The following is a 15,114-nucleotide window of genomic DNA, read 5'->3' as shown; positions in this document are numbered from 1 at the left end:
ACTCAGGCTATTCCGTAATGACATCTTTAATTCAGAGATTGTCATCAGTAAACAAAGAACTAGAGATCTTGACATTACCTTTCACTTTAAACCCCACACCTTTCGATAATCATACCTTCCTTAATGCTTGTCTTTTCTGATTTGTTCATTGCCACGAGTTCTAAATTTCTATATATAAAAAATGAAAATTTGAACACCTAGGTGAAATTGTCATATAATATTAAATACATAGAAATGCAAGATGAGTAAATGTGTACATTTCTCAGTAGGTGGTTAGAATTTTCCCAAAGATAAATTTGTAAAATGTCATTTTTCTCTTAAGACCTTAGTACAGATTTAGCAAGAAGAACAGTGTGGTGTAGAGTGTACTAATATTAATGCCAGTTACTTGTTGCAAGGAATGACAACTCCATGAATTATGAATTCCCAGTTAATACTGGACAATCTGCCTAGTTTCCCAAAGACAGGCTCTCATATTTCACCTTGCTGTGAGGTTGTTGCATTGCTTCCCTGTTAAGTTCACTGCAGAAAGTTAAGTCCAGTAATTAACTGATACAATATTTGTTAAACACATCTCACTGACAAGGCAAGCCATGAGTTGTCAACCTCCAGCAAAATCTGGCCTGTCAGTTGAGGCCTCATTTCCCTATCCAGTGGATGCAATTATATCAGTTGCAAGCCATTTTAGTTCCCCTGCCCATTCCCACACTAAACTGTCTGTCTTCAGCCTCCTCCACTGCAAGAGTGAGGCCAAAAACAAACTGGAGGAACAGCACCTTGTATTCCACCTGTTTAGTCTATAACCTGATGGCATGAACATTCAATTCTCCAACTTCAGGTAACTTGCTCCCCCTTTCTTTCTCCTCTTGATCTATCCAAGTCCTCCTCTGCCACCCCACCTCTCTAGCCACCTATCAGCAAATCTCCTTCTCCTCACTCCGCCTACTCTATCCGCCCATCATCCACATACTCTGCCCACTATTCCCAACTGCCCACCCAACCTCCTTTACTTGATTCCATGCTTCATGTTCCTTTCCTATCAGATTCCATCAGCTGCAGCCCTTTGTTGCCTCCACCTATCACCTCCCAGCCTCTGTTGCTATTTCCACCTTTCCCTCCTCCACCTGACACCACCTGCCAATCACCCCTACTCACCAGGATCCACCTATCTTGCTCCACCTCTCCCCCTCACCCCTTAATACTGGTTATCTCCCTCTACCTTTCAGTTCAGATGAAGGGCCTTGATCCAAAACGTCGACTGTCCACTTGCTGATGCCGCCTGACCCGCTGAGTTCCTCCAGCAGTTTTTTTGCTTCAGCTTCCAGCATCTGCAGTCTCGTGTGTCGCCAAATTATCTTTAATTATGTTTTGAATAAGGTACTTGCTTTAACGCAATAAAGGTAACAATGGCCTTGCAAAGGAGGTGAAGTCTTGCTGGTGAATGATACGGTTGGTCAATTGTGTCAAAGGCAGCAGACCAATTGAGCAGGATGAAGCACCATGTTTAGGGTTACATCTTTTGTAGCTTAATCGACTGGGTGCTTGACAAAAGTGGAACATGATTGGAAAGGTTGAAGCATGGTTGTAGGGGAATGGTGGGCATGGGTGAAACTTGGTGAGGCATGGGAGGTTGAATTGACACAGCTCATTCAGGGCAGTTAGAGAAAGCTGGTAAGAGCTACACTTGACCACGATACCAAATTCCTAAGAGGGAATTGTTTGACTTTCATGCAACAGCCTGTCTGAAATCCAACCCTGCTGCTATGTGAAGGCACTGAGGAAAATTACTGACACTAATTCAGCTGTTGGACTCAAAAGTAATTTAATCTTAAGTAAAGTTTGCTACTGCAAAAATGTGTGACCTACAGAAAACATTCCATGGTGACACAAGAGACTGCAGATACTGGAATTTGGAGCAAAAAAAACAAACAGCTGGAGGTACTCAGTGGGTCAAGCAGCATCTGTGGGGGAGGAAAGGAATTGTCAACATTTTGGGTCGAGACCCAGCATCAGGACTGAAAGTGGAGAGGGAAGAAAGCTGGTATAAAGAGGAAAGGGGGAGGGGTGAGACTGGCTAGTAGCTGATAGTTGGACCGAGGAGGTAGCTGAAGGGTGACAGGTTGATGGAGCCTGGTGGCTAAAAGGTGGAAGCAGATACAGAGGGAAAAAACAGATAGAGCCAGATTGGGGGACGGTGAAGGTGGAGACAGCTGTGGAGGGTGGTAAGTGGGGACACAAAGGCTACCAGTGTTGGTAGCAGAACAACCCTCCCACCCACCCACCACCCCTGCCTCTTCTCCATGGTGTGCAAAATTTTCCTGACCACATACATTGCAACCTCAATGTAACACAGGTGTTGGGGGAATAACACCCTAGTTATAAGCTAAGCCATTACAAGTTGAACAGTCTAATTTCCATCTTGGAGAACATTATAATACCCGTGATATATCTGAAAACACGTTATAATGAGGCATGTTATATCAAGGTTACTCTCTGTTTATCCAGTTCCCTCTTGAATGCCACAGTGGAACCTATCTCCACAGGCAAATGCATTTTAAATTCCAACCATACACTGGGTTAAAAATTGCTTACCTCATGCCACTCTTAATTCTCAATCACATTCATTTTGTGCCTGTGACCTCTAGTCCTTGACCCTACCAACAATGGGGATAACTTACCATTATCCACTTTGTCCAAACCACCTATCACTTTAAATACATATACTGTACATTAAAGCTCTCCTCATGCTTCCCTTCTTCTAATACATCATCCTGACCTTTCCAATCTATCTTTACTACTGTAGTGCCCTATTCCAGGAACCATTCCCATAAAACTTTACTGGACCCTTTCTTCACACCCAGGATTAAACACAGTACTACATTTGAGGGTGGACCAGGGTGTTATACAGGTTTAGAATGAACTTCTTGCTTTTATATTCGGTGCCCCTATTGACAAAGCTCAGAAATGTGTTTGCCTTTTAACCACTTTCTCAATTTGCCCAGCCAGTTTCAATGACCTACGCACCAATACCCCCAGGTCCTTTGTTCTAGTATTATCTGACCTCACTCCTCCTATCAAGATGCAGCACCTTGCATTTCTCTGCATTAAACATCACCTGCCACGTGTCTGGCCATTTTACCAGCCTGTTTAAATCCCGGTACAATCTATCACCATCCTCTTCACAGGTTACAATCCTGCCAAATTTTGTGTCATCTACAAATTTTTGAAGTTGTAGCTTGTACCCCCATGTCTAGGCATTAATATAGATTAAAAAAAATGTCCCCAACATTAGTTCTAGCGAATGCCACTATATACCTTCCTCCAGTTCAAGAAACATCTCTCATCTTAACCCTCTGCTTTCTGTTACTTAGCCAACTTGATATCCTCACTGTCAATGTCCCTTTTATCACACTTTTGCTCATAAGCTTGTCATGTGGACTCTTGAGCTCACAATCTACCTTGCACCTTATTGTCTACCTCCACTGCACTTTCTCTGTAGCTGTGACCCTTTACTCTGCATTCTGTATTGTTTTACCTCGTACTACCTCAATACACTATGTAATGAATAGATCTGTATGAATGGTATGCAATACAAGTTTTTCACTGTACCTCGGTACAAGTGACAATAATAAACCAATTCAAATTCCAATGTGGCATTGATCAAAAATCTTTTGGAAATCCATGCCCAACACATTGAATTACCCTGATCAACTCTATATTATTTCATCAAAAAATTCTATCAAAATGGTTAAGCACCATTTGTCCCAAACAATTCTGTGCCTGCTTGCCTTAATTACTCCATTTTCCTCCAGATGATTGTTAATCCTGTCCGGGATCACTGTTTCTAAAGGTTTTCCCCATCACTGAGGCTAAACTGCCTGGGATGTAATTGCTGGGCCTGTCCTTAACCTCTTTGTTGAACATGGGAGTAACATTCATCACTCTCCAGTCCTCTGGCACCGCCCCGTATGCAAAGAACATTGAAAGATTATGGTCAATGTCCCTGTGATTTCCTCGTGTATGTCCCTCAAAATTCTCGGATGCATTCCATACAATGCTGGTGACTTACCTACTTTAAGTTCAACCGACTTCTCTAATACCTTCATCTTTTCAATTTTTAGTGTATCCGGTATCACAACTATCTCCACCTCCACCATTACCTTAGAAACATCCTCTTCCCTGGTGAAGAGAGATGCAAAGTTCTCACTTAGTGCCTTGACACTGCCCTCAGCTTCCATGTGAAAATGCTCATTTGTGTTCTTAATGGGCCCCATTCCACCATGTACTCATATTTTACTACTTGTATTCCTATTTATGTTGGCAGTTAATTATCCAACCGACTAGAATCAATCTAATGACAATCTGTGTCATCAAAATTATGTAATTGATCAAATTCTATCATATAGTGGTAATGGTCAATGGATCAAATTTTGATATCTTGTAGATGTTGCACTATGTGCTTGTACCACAAGTTCAAATCATCCTTTCACCTGACAGTACTGAACCTCTCAAATAACTCACCCTCCTACCTTGACAAGCAGCTCCCACCCTCTGTGGCAGAGTCTGCAGAATGAGCACTGAACTCATTCATCACCTCACAGCTCACAGAGCTGGAGTCACTGAGGGACTGCCTGAAAACTACACGGAAATGAGTAACTGGCCTTCTGAGTCTGTATCAGCAAACTTTAATTATTTTTCTGTCAGCAAATTAAGATGTTGAAACCACTAATATGTATTTTGTCTTTTTCATATAAACATAGCCTACCAGTGATTAAGTGTTTGGTAATTACTTATTTCCCTGGAAAATTCAATGTACAACCCTCAGTCTATGTATAGCACTCAGATTCACATTCTGTGCTAACTCAATACTTTGGTTGTTCTAGACATGTTATTAACATACCTAAACCATGAGCTCTTTTCCTGCAGCACAGAGGTCCTCCCTGTGTCTTCCTCACGTAACTTAAAAATATCAGAAGATTCAGAGTTTGCTTCAAAGGTACAATATTTGCCAACAACTTCAGTGGGGCAGAAAACAAATTGCAGCAGCTGTAAGCTGACAAGGTCACTCAATCCAATGTTATGAAACGTCCACACTAAAAATGGCTGTGGAAGCTCTTAGAAATGATCAGATTTCACTTGGGATAACCACACAGTTCAACAAAAACTCAGATCAATTTATTGGATTAATCAGTCAGATTTTCAGTTGCAGTTATTGTTTTAGGTTATTCCTTAAACTGTAAAAATGGCCATTTTCCATTGCAATGTACTGCAAGGTTTTAAAATATCCAGCATGATTTGGGTAATCAATAACAAAAATAAATCATGATGCATGTGACAATATAAACTACATGGGACAATTTTACAGCAGTGCGTAATTGTGGAGCTGAAAGTTTGTGTACATAAATCTTTGAAAGTGGTAGGACAAGTGGAAAAATCTGTTTCAAATGTGCATGATATCATTGGTTTTTTTTAGGGATACACAGAGTACAAAAACAAAGAAGTTATGTTAAACCTTTATAAATCACTTATTAAGCCATAGCTGGAGTGTAATGTTCAGTTCTGGCAGAGGATGCAGCAAAGATGGTACCAGGTTTTAAATTTTTAAAAAAATTTTATTTATAGTGTGGTAACAGACCCTTCTGGGCCAACAAGTCCGCGCCGCCCATTTTAAACCCAAATTAACCTACCTGTACGTCTTTGGAATGTGGGAGGAAACCGGAGCACCCGGAGGAAACGCAGACACGAGAGAACGTACAAGCTCCTTACAGACAGCGACGGGAATCGAACCTCGATCGCTGGCGCTGTAATAGCGTCGCGCTAACCGCTACACTACTGTGCTGCCCCGCCGGGGGGACACCAAGGTACCACTGAAGGTTGAGAGAGCTTTCAATTCAATGCAATGATTGGAGGAGCTGGAGGGTTTCTTTTTGGAGGAGATGCGGAGCTTAAGTGTTTTGAAAGACAGTGAGAAGAAATTTAGTATGTTCTTGAAGAACTGCAACCCCAGTGCTGGAAGCTGGCAGTTGAGCAGCTTTTTTTTTTTATTGACCAGCAGACACACTGGGCCAGACGCCCCCCTTATATATCATAACATGTTGATGATTCTGTGGTAGGCTGTTTGCATTGGGAGAAGAGGGGTAACCAAAGGGCAGAGATTAAAAGCAACACGTAAAAGAATCAGAAAGGAGTTGAGAAGAATTTTTTACCTCTCCTCTCCCCCACTCCATCTGCTCTATCCAGCACACTCCTACAAAGCCATATGTTGTGATCTGTTCTGGAATGTGAACATACATTGAGTCAGTTTCACCTAGTGACTCTCATTGTAGGATGGTGGAAGAAGGTTCAATAGTTCAAAAGGGAACTGGGTAAATACTTGGAAAAGAAAACGTTTAAGGGGTTATGGGGAAAAAGCAGGTGAATGGGAGTAATCGGATAGTCCTACCAAAATGTGTTAGGCTGAAAGGCCTTCTGTTCTGTGTCATTCTAGGATTCCAATTGTAGCAAGAATGCGTCAGCACTTTCAACAATAGAAATGTCACATAAATCAGTATAATTACAATAGAGCTCGCCAGTTCAGCTGGGAAGTGTGCTATTTTCAGTAGGTAACTCGATGAAATTTTTGAAATCCTTGAGTAGCAATAAACACTTTATGTTCCAATACTCATCCCAGTAGTAGTTTGAAATCCATATCTACTGATTCATATCTGCTGAGTCATTGAATCAGTCACTTCTAATGAAATCTGGTTGCGAACTAAATAAAAACAGAAAATGCAGGATATGCACAGCAGGTCAAGCAGCATCTGTGGAAAGAGAAACAGTTAACATTTCAGGTTGAAGTTCCTTCATCAGAACCTGATCATACCTGTAATTGTGGGTGGGTCTGAATTATGAAGGGTTGGACTTTGATTAAAAATCCATGTGGGATCAGTTGGAGCCTGAGACATATGCGAAAGAAATAGCTGTGGCTGTGGAAATGAGTTTTGCTCAACATCTTATTGAAGACTAGAAGGGAAAGAGAAACCACTGAGGTTGAACAAGGCAAAAGGAATAGACGGAGGCATTGGTGGGTTGTTCAGACATGGTGGATCTTTTACTGGCCAATGCAAGCGGACTTGTCCTCTGTTCAAAGAAATGGCTGTGATTAAGAGCCATGCTGAGCTTTAGTGGGTCTTGCACTGGTACCAGCCCAGTCTCCTATACTAACCAATTTTCTTCAGTGTAGAATGAGGCACTGAGAATTGAGGGCACCTAGTTTCATATCATGTACTTTCTTCAGCAGCACATCCTCGCTATCAGAGAATTATAGACTGTTTACAGCACAGAATTAGGCCATTCAGCCCATCAGGTTGAAGACCCTTTGTCAGAACTGGGAATTAGACACAAGAAGCTTGTTAAGCTGCAGGGAAGGTGAGGGAGGGGTCATGTCTCTGAAAGGGTAAAACTGGGGTGACCATGGGGACAAACAAGAGCCTCTGGTCAATGAGTGAATGTGAGCAGTTAGAGAGTGACAAAAGAACATAAATAATACAGAGCAGCAAGACATGCTTCGCAGGTCAGGCTGGGCATGTCCTCCACTCCTAGAAGGAAAAAAGAAAGATAAGGGGAAAAACCAATAAACAAGCTGAGCCAATATCACAGCAAAGTTCCCAGACGGAAGATGAGATGTTGCTCGTCAAGCTTGGGCTGGCCAGTATTGTAACAGTACTGGAGGCCACAGACTGATAGGTCAGAGTGGGAGTGGGATGGAGAATTAAAATGGCAGGCCAAAGGAAGCTCAGGGAAGGGGTTCTTCAAAGCAATCACCCAATCTGCATTTGGCTTCTCCAATATAGAGGAGACCATGTTATCAACTCCAAATACATACACAAGATTGAAAGAAGTGCAAGTGAAGGAGCTTCAACCTGAAATATTAGCTCTGTTTCTCTTCCCACAGATGCAGCCTGACCTACTGAGTCTTCCCAGCATTTTGTGTTTTTATTTTAGATTTCCAGCATCTGCAGTTTTTTGTTCATCATTGATTGCATTCTACCTTTGTCCAAACTTGATTTCTATTATCCTATCCTTTTTATTCTGAGACGCAAGGTATGGATTAGCTATAGTGAAACTGTCCTGCAGCCTGGACCAGACCACTGTGCTTAAAACAACACAGCTGCAACCTGTCCAAACCCACTGAACCAAATGCAGAGGACAATGAGAGGCATTTGGTAAAACTGATTCGATGTATGTTCACAAAGCAGTACAAAATTAATAAATGTTTGCACTAGCACATTGCAATAGGCCTTCCACTTAACATAAAAACTCAAACTCCCTGAGCAAGACAGAGGTTATGCTCCTTAAATCTGCTCCTCCTCGTCCCTACACAGCACCCTGCCTCTTTCTGTGACTTTTTTCAGGTATCAGTATTGAATCTTTAAAAAAACTTCATTTCAAGGGCAAGTAGACATTCTAATGTTTAATAGAAATACATATATTGGATGAGACCCGAGCACAAGACAAGAGCCTCCCTGCATTTAAATCAACTTTCCTACCATCCAGTATCCAAGTTCTCAAAATGGGATTACCCTATTTTTGGGGAATACTGGGAAGTGAGAGAGGGCAACTGGGTTCAGGGTTATCAGAAAGGGCATGGAATTGTAAAAAAAGAATCATTTTATTCAATGTTTAAACTTTGCAACTCTTCAGCAAATAAAGCAGCCCAGTTCTACACATGGAAAGGCTAGACAACGTTTAGAGACAGTTTGATAAGTGATGAGCAACATTCATGTGGAGAAGTGCCAAGCACAGAGAAAATCTACCCCCTTGATATTCAAAGTCCTTGCCATCATCAAGATCCCACTATCAATGTCCTGGAGGTTACCATTGACTGGAAGCTCAACTGGAAAAGCCACACATAAATAGTATGGTTTCAAGCGAGGCCAGAGGCTGGGTATTATGCTGCAAGTGACTCTTGCCCCCTGACAGTCCAAGGCTTTTTCACCATCCGCAAGGAACAAGCAGGAATACGATGGAACACTTCTCACTTGTCTGGATGAGTGCAGCTCAAACAATTCTCGAGAAGCTTGACATCTAGGGCAAAGCAGCCCACTTGACTGGCACTCCATCCCCCACCCTAAACAATGGCACATAGTGGCTGCAGTGTGCACCCTCTATGAAATGCAACATAGCTTCTCATCCAGGTTACAGCACCTCCCAAACCTACAACCTCTCCCACCAAGAAGTACAAGGGCAGCAGCTGCATGCGAACACCACCTACAGGTTCCCCTCCAAGTTACACACCATCCTATTTGGGAATAGATTGTGGTTCCTTCATCATTTTTGAGGCTAAATCCTGGCACTCTCTCCCCAGCAGCAGTCTAGCAGTACCTTCACCAGAATGGCTTCAGGAGTTCACGAAGGCAGATCATTACCACCTTTTCAAGGGCAGTTAGGGATGGGCAATAAATGCTGGCCTTGCCAGCAACACACTAATTCTGAAAAATGAATAAATAGTAAAATAGGGGTTGGGTGGATGGGGTGGCGAAGCTGAGGTGCAGAAAAATAAATCTCTCTGAAGTAGGATACAGCAAAAGTAGCTTGAGAACATATGTTCTACTGGATGGCCAGTCTAACATGGGACTGTCTGCTAGGTCAACGTCTGCCCAAAACAAATAATAAGTTTCTTGCATCCTGGTCACGTTTGTGGGAATGAAAATGCATAGGTTTCTGAATGTATGAGCCAGGAATTGTTTTATTATTGAATATGAAAGCCAGCCAAATCTTTCTTCAACAAATGAGACATGGATGTGAAGAGGTTTTATGACTTATGGAGCTATCTATTTATCTATTTTGCTCCCTCTGTTTCAATTACAACAAATACATTCAGACTGCTTACTCTTATGTGAACTTGAAAGATGGAATATTTTTCTTGTGGTCTCCAAGCACTAGGAAGTGGTGCCATGGACACCCTTGTTCCAGTGGGGAGTGTGTTTAATGCCATCTTGGTTGAGGAATTTGTGCAGGAATGCTCAGTATCCATGGTGCTATGATGTTGATGGTGAAATACTGTCATCAAATGTGATATGTCAGGCAATGCCTTCTCTTAACCTTGCACAGCTGAACACAATATTAAACATAACACAGTACTTAAAGGAGTCAAGTTAGTTACAGGTTAGTTGATTATTTTTTCTGGCTGCTAATGTAATGATACACATTTTTGGAGCTCTCCAATACTTGTCTGAAACTGGATTAGTTGATGGTAAATGATTTGGCCAGCATTGAAGGTATTTTATTATTCATCTAAAATCTTGAGTTGAAACTGGTTTCTTCCACATGTGGATAACTTGGGAGGACTTCCTGCTGGAGTTGAGCATGCCTGAAAGAATGAAGAAAGGCTACAAGGGGGCAGAAGTTCCTGGAGAGGAGGAGATCTTAGCAGCAGGCTGAAGATCACTTGGGAGCAATTCTTTTACCTCAACTATCACCATGGACCAATGTTTGAGACATCTTCACTTTATTAAAGATTACGATTGAAATCTGCCAGCTGTTGCAGGCACCATAGAAATTTCATTGCAAGTGTCAAATTGATCATTTCCCTTCTACCTGTGCCCTTCCAGTAGTTGCTATTAAATCAACTTTATAGTTTGCAGTATACAGCTGCATAAAGGAGCTCACTGAGGCTCTTTGTATATAGGCAACTTTATCTCTTTCCTTCTTGCAACACAGACAGTGAGCATAAGGGTTTGCATGAATTTCAGTGGTCCCCATGGTGCACAGTGCCTGGTGACATTGATTGCATGTACATCGCATTGTGTGTGCCTCTTGTGAACTTGAACATTTACATTAACTGAAAGGGATTTCAGTTTCTCAGTATACTGCCAGTGTGTGACCTCAGACATTCATCTCACAGGTGAGTGTCTTAGTTTGTGAATGGTCAACCTGTAGCAGTCTTCAATGGCACCTGCATTTAAACCATCAGAATAAATCAAAGGTCATTCTGATGAAAGGTCATCAACCTGAAAAATTAACACTGTTTATCTCTCCAGAGAAGTTGCCTGACTTGTTGAGCATTTCCAGTATTTTACGACAAATCAAAGTCCTTTCACTGGGCAAGAGTTATCTGTTCATGAAGTGAACAGTTCTTCTCTGGAACTCAGCAAATTTGCAGAGCATGCACAGACTGAGAGCCATTGCAGCCATAAGGAACAGTATACAGTATTCTCTGATTATCCTCAAGCAATGATTCCACTGTCTAGACTGTTGGCAGGAAGCAAAGCACAACAGTTGGTGAGTCTTTTAATAACTGGTACACTCGTACTAGTGTAGCTCCACAAGTCTCAGTACTCAGTCCCTGTTTTTTTTTCCATGAAAGCAGCAAAAGTATGGTTGCTATATTTGTCGAGGACAAAAGATAGGTAGAAACGTTAGTCGTGAAGAGGGCTTAATGTGTTTATTTCCCTTTGTAGCTTCATTAAATAAGAGGCAGAGATCTAATAAATAGGGCATAATGTGGGAAAATGTGAAATTGCCCATTCCAGAGGGATCTGGCTCTCCTAGTGCATGATATGCAAAAGGCTAGAATATAGGTTAAGCAAGTAACTAAGAAATCTAACAAAATGTTACCATTTCTTGGTGGGGGGACTTAAATACCGTATAATAGTAATAAGGTTATGATTCAGTTATGTAGGACACTGGTGAGACCTCTGGAATACTATATACAGTATTAATCTCTTTATAATGAATTAATATTCTGTAATGAATAAGTTCAGAGGAAGATTACAAAACTGTACCCAGAATGAGAAGATTGGATTATATTGGAAAAGTTAGACAGCGAGACTTTCATCAACTGGAATTTCCCAGGGTGAGAAGGGGACATAATTGAAATGCAGGATCCTGAGGGGGTTTGACTGGGTGGACATGGAGAGGGTCCTTCCTCTCATTATCATTTTTCTTCATTATTAGATTGAAATCCTTGGATGACCTACCCAACAACATAGTGGGAATGCCTTTACTGCAAGGATGTTAGTGTTTCAAGGAGATGGCCCATCACCACCTTCTCAAGGGCAGTTAGGGATAGGTAATAGCATCTGAACTTGCCAGTGATGCTCACATCCCAACACCATTTAGCTTTATGTAGCTATAACCAAGTGTTAATATCGTACTCACCATATCCAGCAGAACCATATTTTTTGGGTTATCAATCCTCCAGCGTCGTCTTGGAGTTTCCAGAGCAATTTGCCAACACTGCTCTGGAAAACCCAGGAGAGGGTGTAACAAACAAAAGGGAATGTCTGTCAAAGGTGGAGATCTGGAAGAAAATGGCTAGTATTTCAATTTTTAACATCCATTTATTTCACTTTTCCCAGTGGAAACATCAATAATATATCTAATATATCCGATAACTATCTAATTATTATTGCAACCCATTTGCGAATCAGGAAAGATGTCAACATAAATTGATCTTGGACTTTTCACTATTATCCATCTGTTTTAAAATCTGATCAAACCTGCACGGATGATCTGGAGCAAACTATCACATTCCAACATCACTATAAAATATTGGAATGGTGCTCAAATTTGTCACTACTGATAAGACGACAAAATTAGCTATCTTCTTTTGATCACTTTCTTACTAAATCCATTTTTGGCTTGTTAGGACTCCTTGGTTTTATGTGATAAAATATTAACTAATACATTAAAACCAGCTTATTTTGGCCCACTTTGCTATTAAAATTAGCCAGTAAAAATGGCAACTATATTTATATTGTAGGCTAACTCAGGTCAAAATGTAATAAACAGCTGATGCTCAAAATCTGAAAAAAAAGTAAGTGCTGGGAATACCAGACAGATCAATTTTAATTAATGATTTCCACCTCCCTCAGCCACCACTAGTGACAAGGAGCTCTCAGAGCCTCCATTCTATCACATTCTCTTTGTTCTCTCCATCTTTCCCCTAAACTGCAACTTAAAATATGTTTGACTTCTTAACTTTCCTAATTCTAATGAAAGGTCATTGACCTGAAAGGTTTTTTCCCTCCACAGATGCTGCTGATCTGTTAAGTATTTCCAGCAGTTTTCATTGTTAACATAAAAATTACTTTTTAGAAGGGTGATTGCTTCCAGTTAAAATTGGTAAAAATTATGTGCCCACAAAGATATTTTGCAAACTAGCACTAAACATCCCAGAGTAAAAGACTCCAAATATCTATTGTTATTTAGTCAACTGCACTGCAGTGTAGTTTTCAGGGGATCAATTTAGATACAATGATAATTAGAGAAAGTAGGAGTCCTTACTAACCTGACTGATTTCTTAAAAGTCTGCATGTAATCTGATATGTTTTGAGATACACTGAGTTTCTGAGAATCATAGCATTTGATACTAGATGCAAATTAATAATCTCATAACATGGAATACAACTCAGAGGGTTTAGATTCTGGTCTGGACTGAAATTGAAGATGGGCTACATTTCTCACTGCATAGTTACCACTAAATCAAGATGCAACTTGAAGTTTATGATTTGTATCTGATACCCTCACAGTATGAAATAGCACAGTGGAAATTGTATTCTATGCTTTTGAATCTGTTTGGGTTACTTCATGTTCCTGTCCTCTGACCTCAAATTAGAAACACCATGTACATGACCTTATGTTAGAAAATAACCAATTAATCATGCACCAGTACTTTTAGACTATACTACTATCAATTTCACATCTGAAAGTGTTGCTGTACCTATCACAGACTCTCAGGTTTAATGATTATAACAAAATTTATTGATCCTCATGTCAACCCAGCATCAAAGGGAGATGGGGAGCAGGGCTTACCTGAAAGTGAGATGGTCCCGCAAAAGGAGGAAAGGAAAACAAAAACTGTTGGTTGGGCTAACTCCCATCTTATGTAGAGTTAGTGAGATTCTTACATGATCAAGATTAGCAGTCTACCTTTTGATCAAAAATAGACATATTAAGAAAGAAAAAAAGACTTAAGTATAAAATAAATTTAATCAGCTTTATCACGACACTTTTCAAAGGGATCACTGAATATTTTTGTAGGCCCAGTAGAATGTGTATCTCCTATGACTACAGGAATTCCCCAGCACATTGTAAATATATTAATTATTTACAGTATATTATTCTAACATGAAATCTTAGAGATATTAAAGTTCAAAATATCTCTATTAATCAAGAAAGACATCTAAAGATTAACAGCAATATGTTGGATGATCAATATTAAAAATTAATAATTGCTTACAAGTGTAACAAACTCCATTATCCAATAAGCTTATTTCAGTAAATCCAAAAATCAAAATTTTCCTCTATGAACACCTCAAAATGGTCTGGTTCTATGTCATTCTTAATACATTAAATATGGAGCAAAAGGGCTTTCTGGATTAACTTTATACAATTTCCACTCTATGAGAAAACTAACATTGCTTTTGTAAAACTGGTTAGATGGGGAATTTTTATATACTGTATGCAGAACTGCAAGCGCACAGCTAAACCATGGGGCACAAATTTAAACTTCATTTAAAAGCTTTTTTGGAGTGTTATGTTAAAAAGATTGAAGTAAAACTTCCAGAAGTATTAGAATTAAATGAAGACAAGGCAAAAGAGATTACAGATGCTGGAATCTAATATAAAAAGTTATAGAGGTGCAAGTCAAAATTTTTGGTTAAGACCCCGCATCAGGACTGAGAGGGGACAGGAAAGATTGCCAGTATATAGCAGTACAAAGGGGGATATGATAGAGGCTGGTAGGTGATAGGTGGAACCAGATGGTGATGGGATGACAGGCAGAAGGAACAAGGTGGGGGAAGAGGATGGAAGGATTCAACAAAGCAAGAAGAAACGTGGAAAGGTGAGCGTGTGCATGGAGGAGTGTCGGTTACCTGAAACTGGAAAATTCAACATTCCAAAAGGAATAGGAGGTGATCTTTCAATTTGCATTTGGCCTTACTGTGGCAGTGAAGAAGGCCAAGGACAGACAAGTCAGTGCGGAATGGGAGGGAGTGTTAAAAGGACATAGCATTTCTGGAAGCTCGAGATAGCCATTGTAAACAGAATGCAGGTGCTCCACAAAATGGTTGGCTAATCTATACTTAGTTTCACCAATGTAGAGAAGGCCACCTCATGAGCACCAAA

This window comes from Pristis pectinata, chromosome 11, assembly GCF_009764475.1.
Source record: "Pristis pectinata isolate sPriPec2 chromosome 11, sPriPec2.1.pri, whole genome shotgun sequence".
Classification (NCBI taxonomy): Eukaryota; Metazoa; Chordata; class Chondrichthyes; order Rhinopristiformes; family Pristidae; genus Pristis; species Pristis pectinata.
This window is presented reverse-complemented; position numbering follows the sequence as displayed.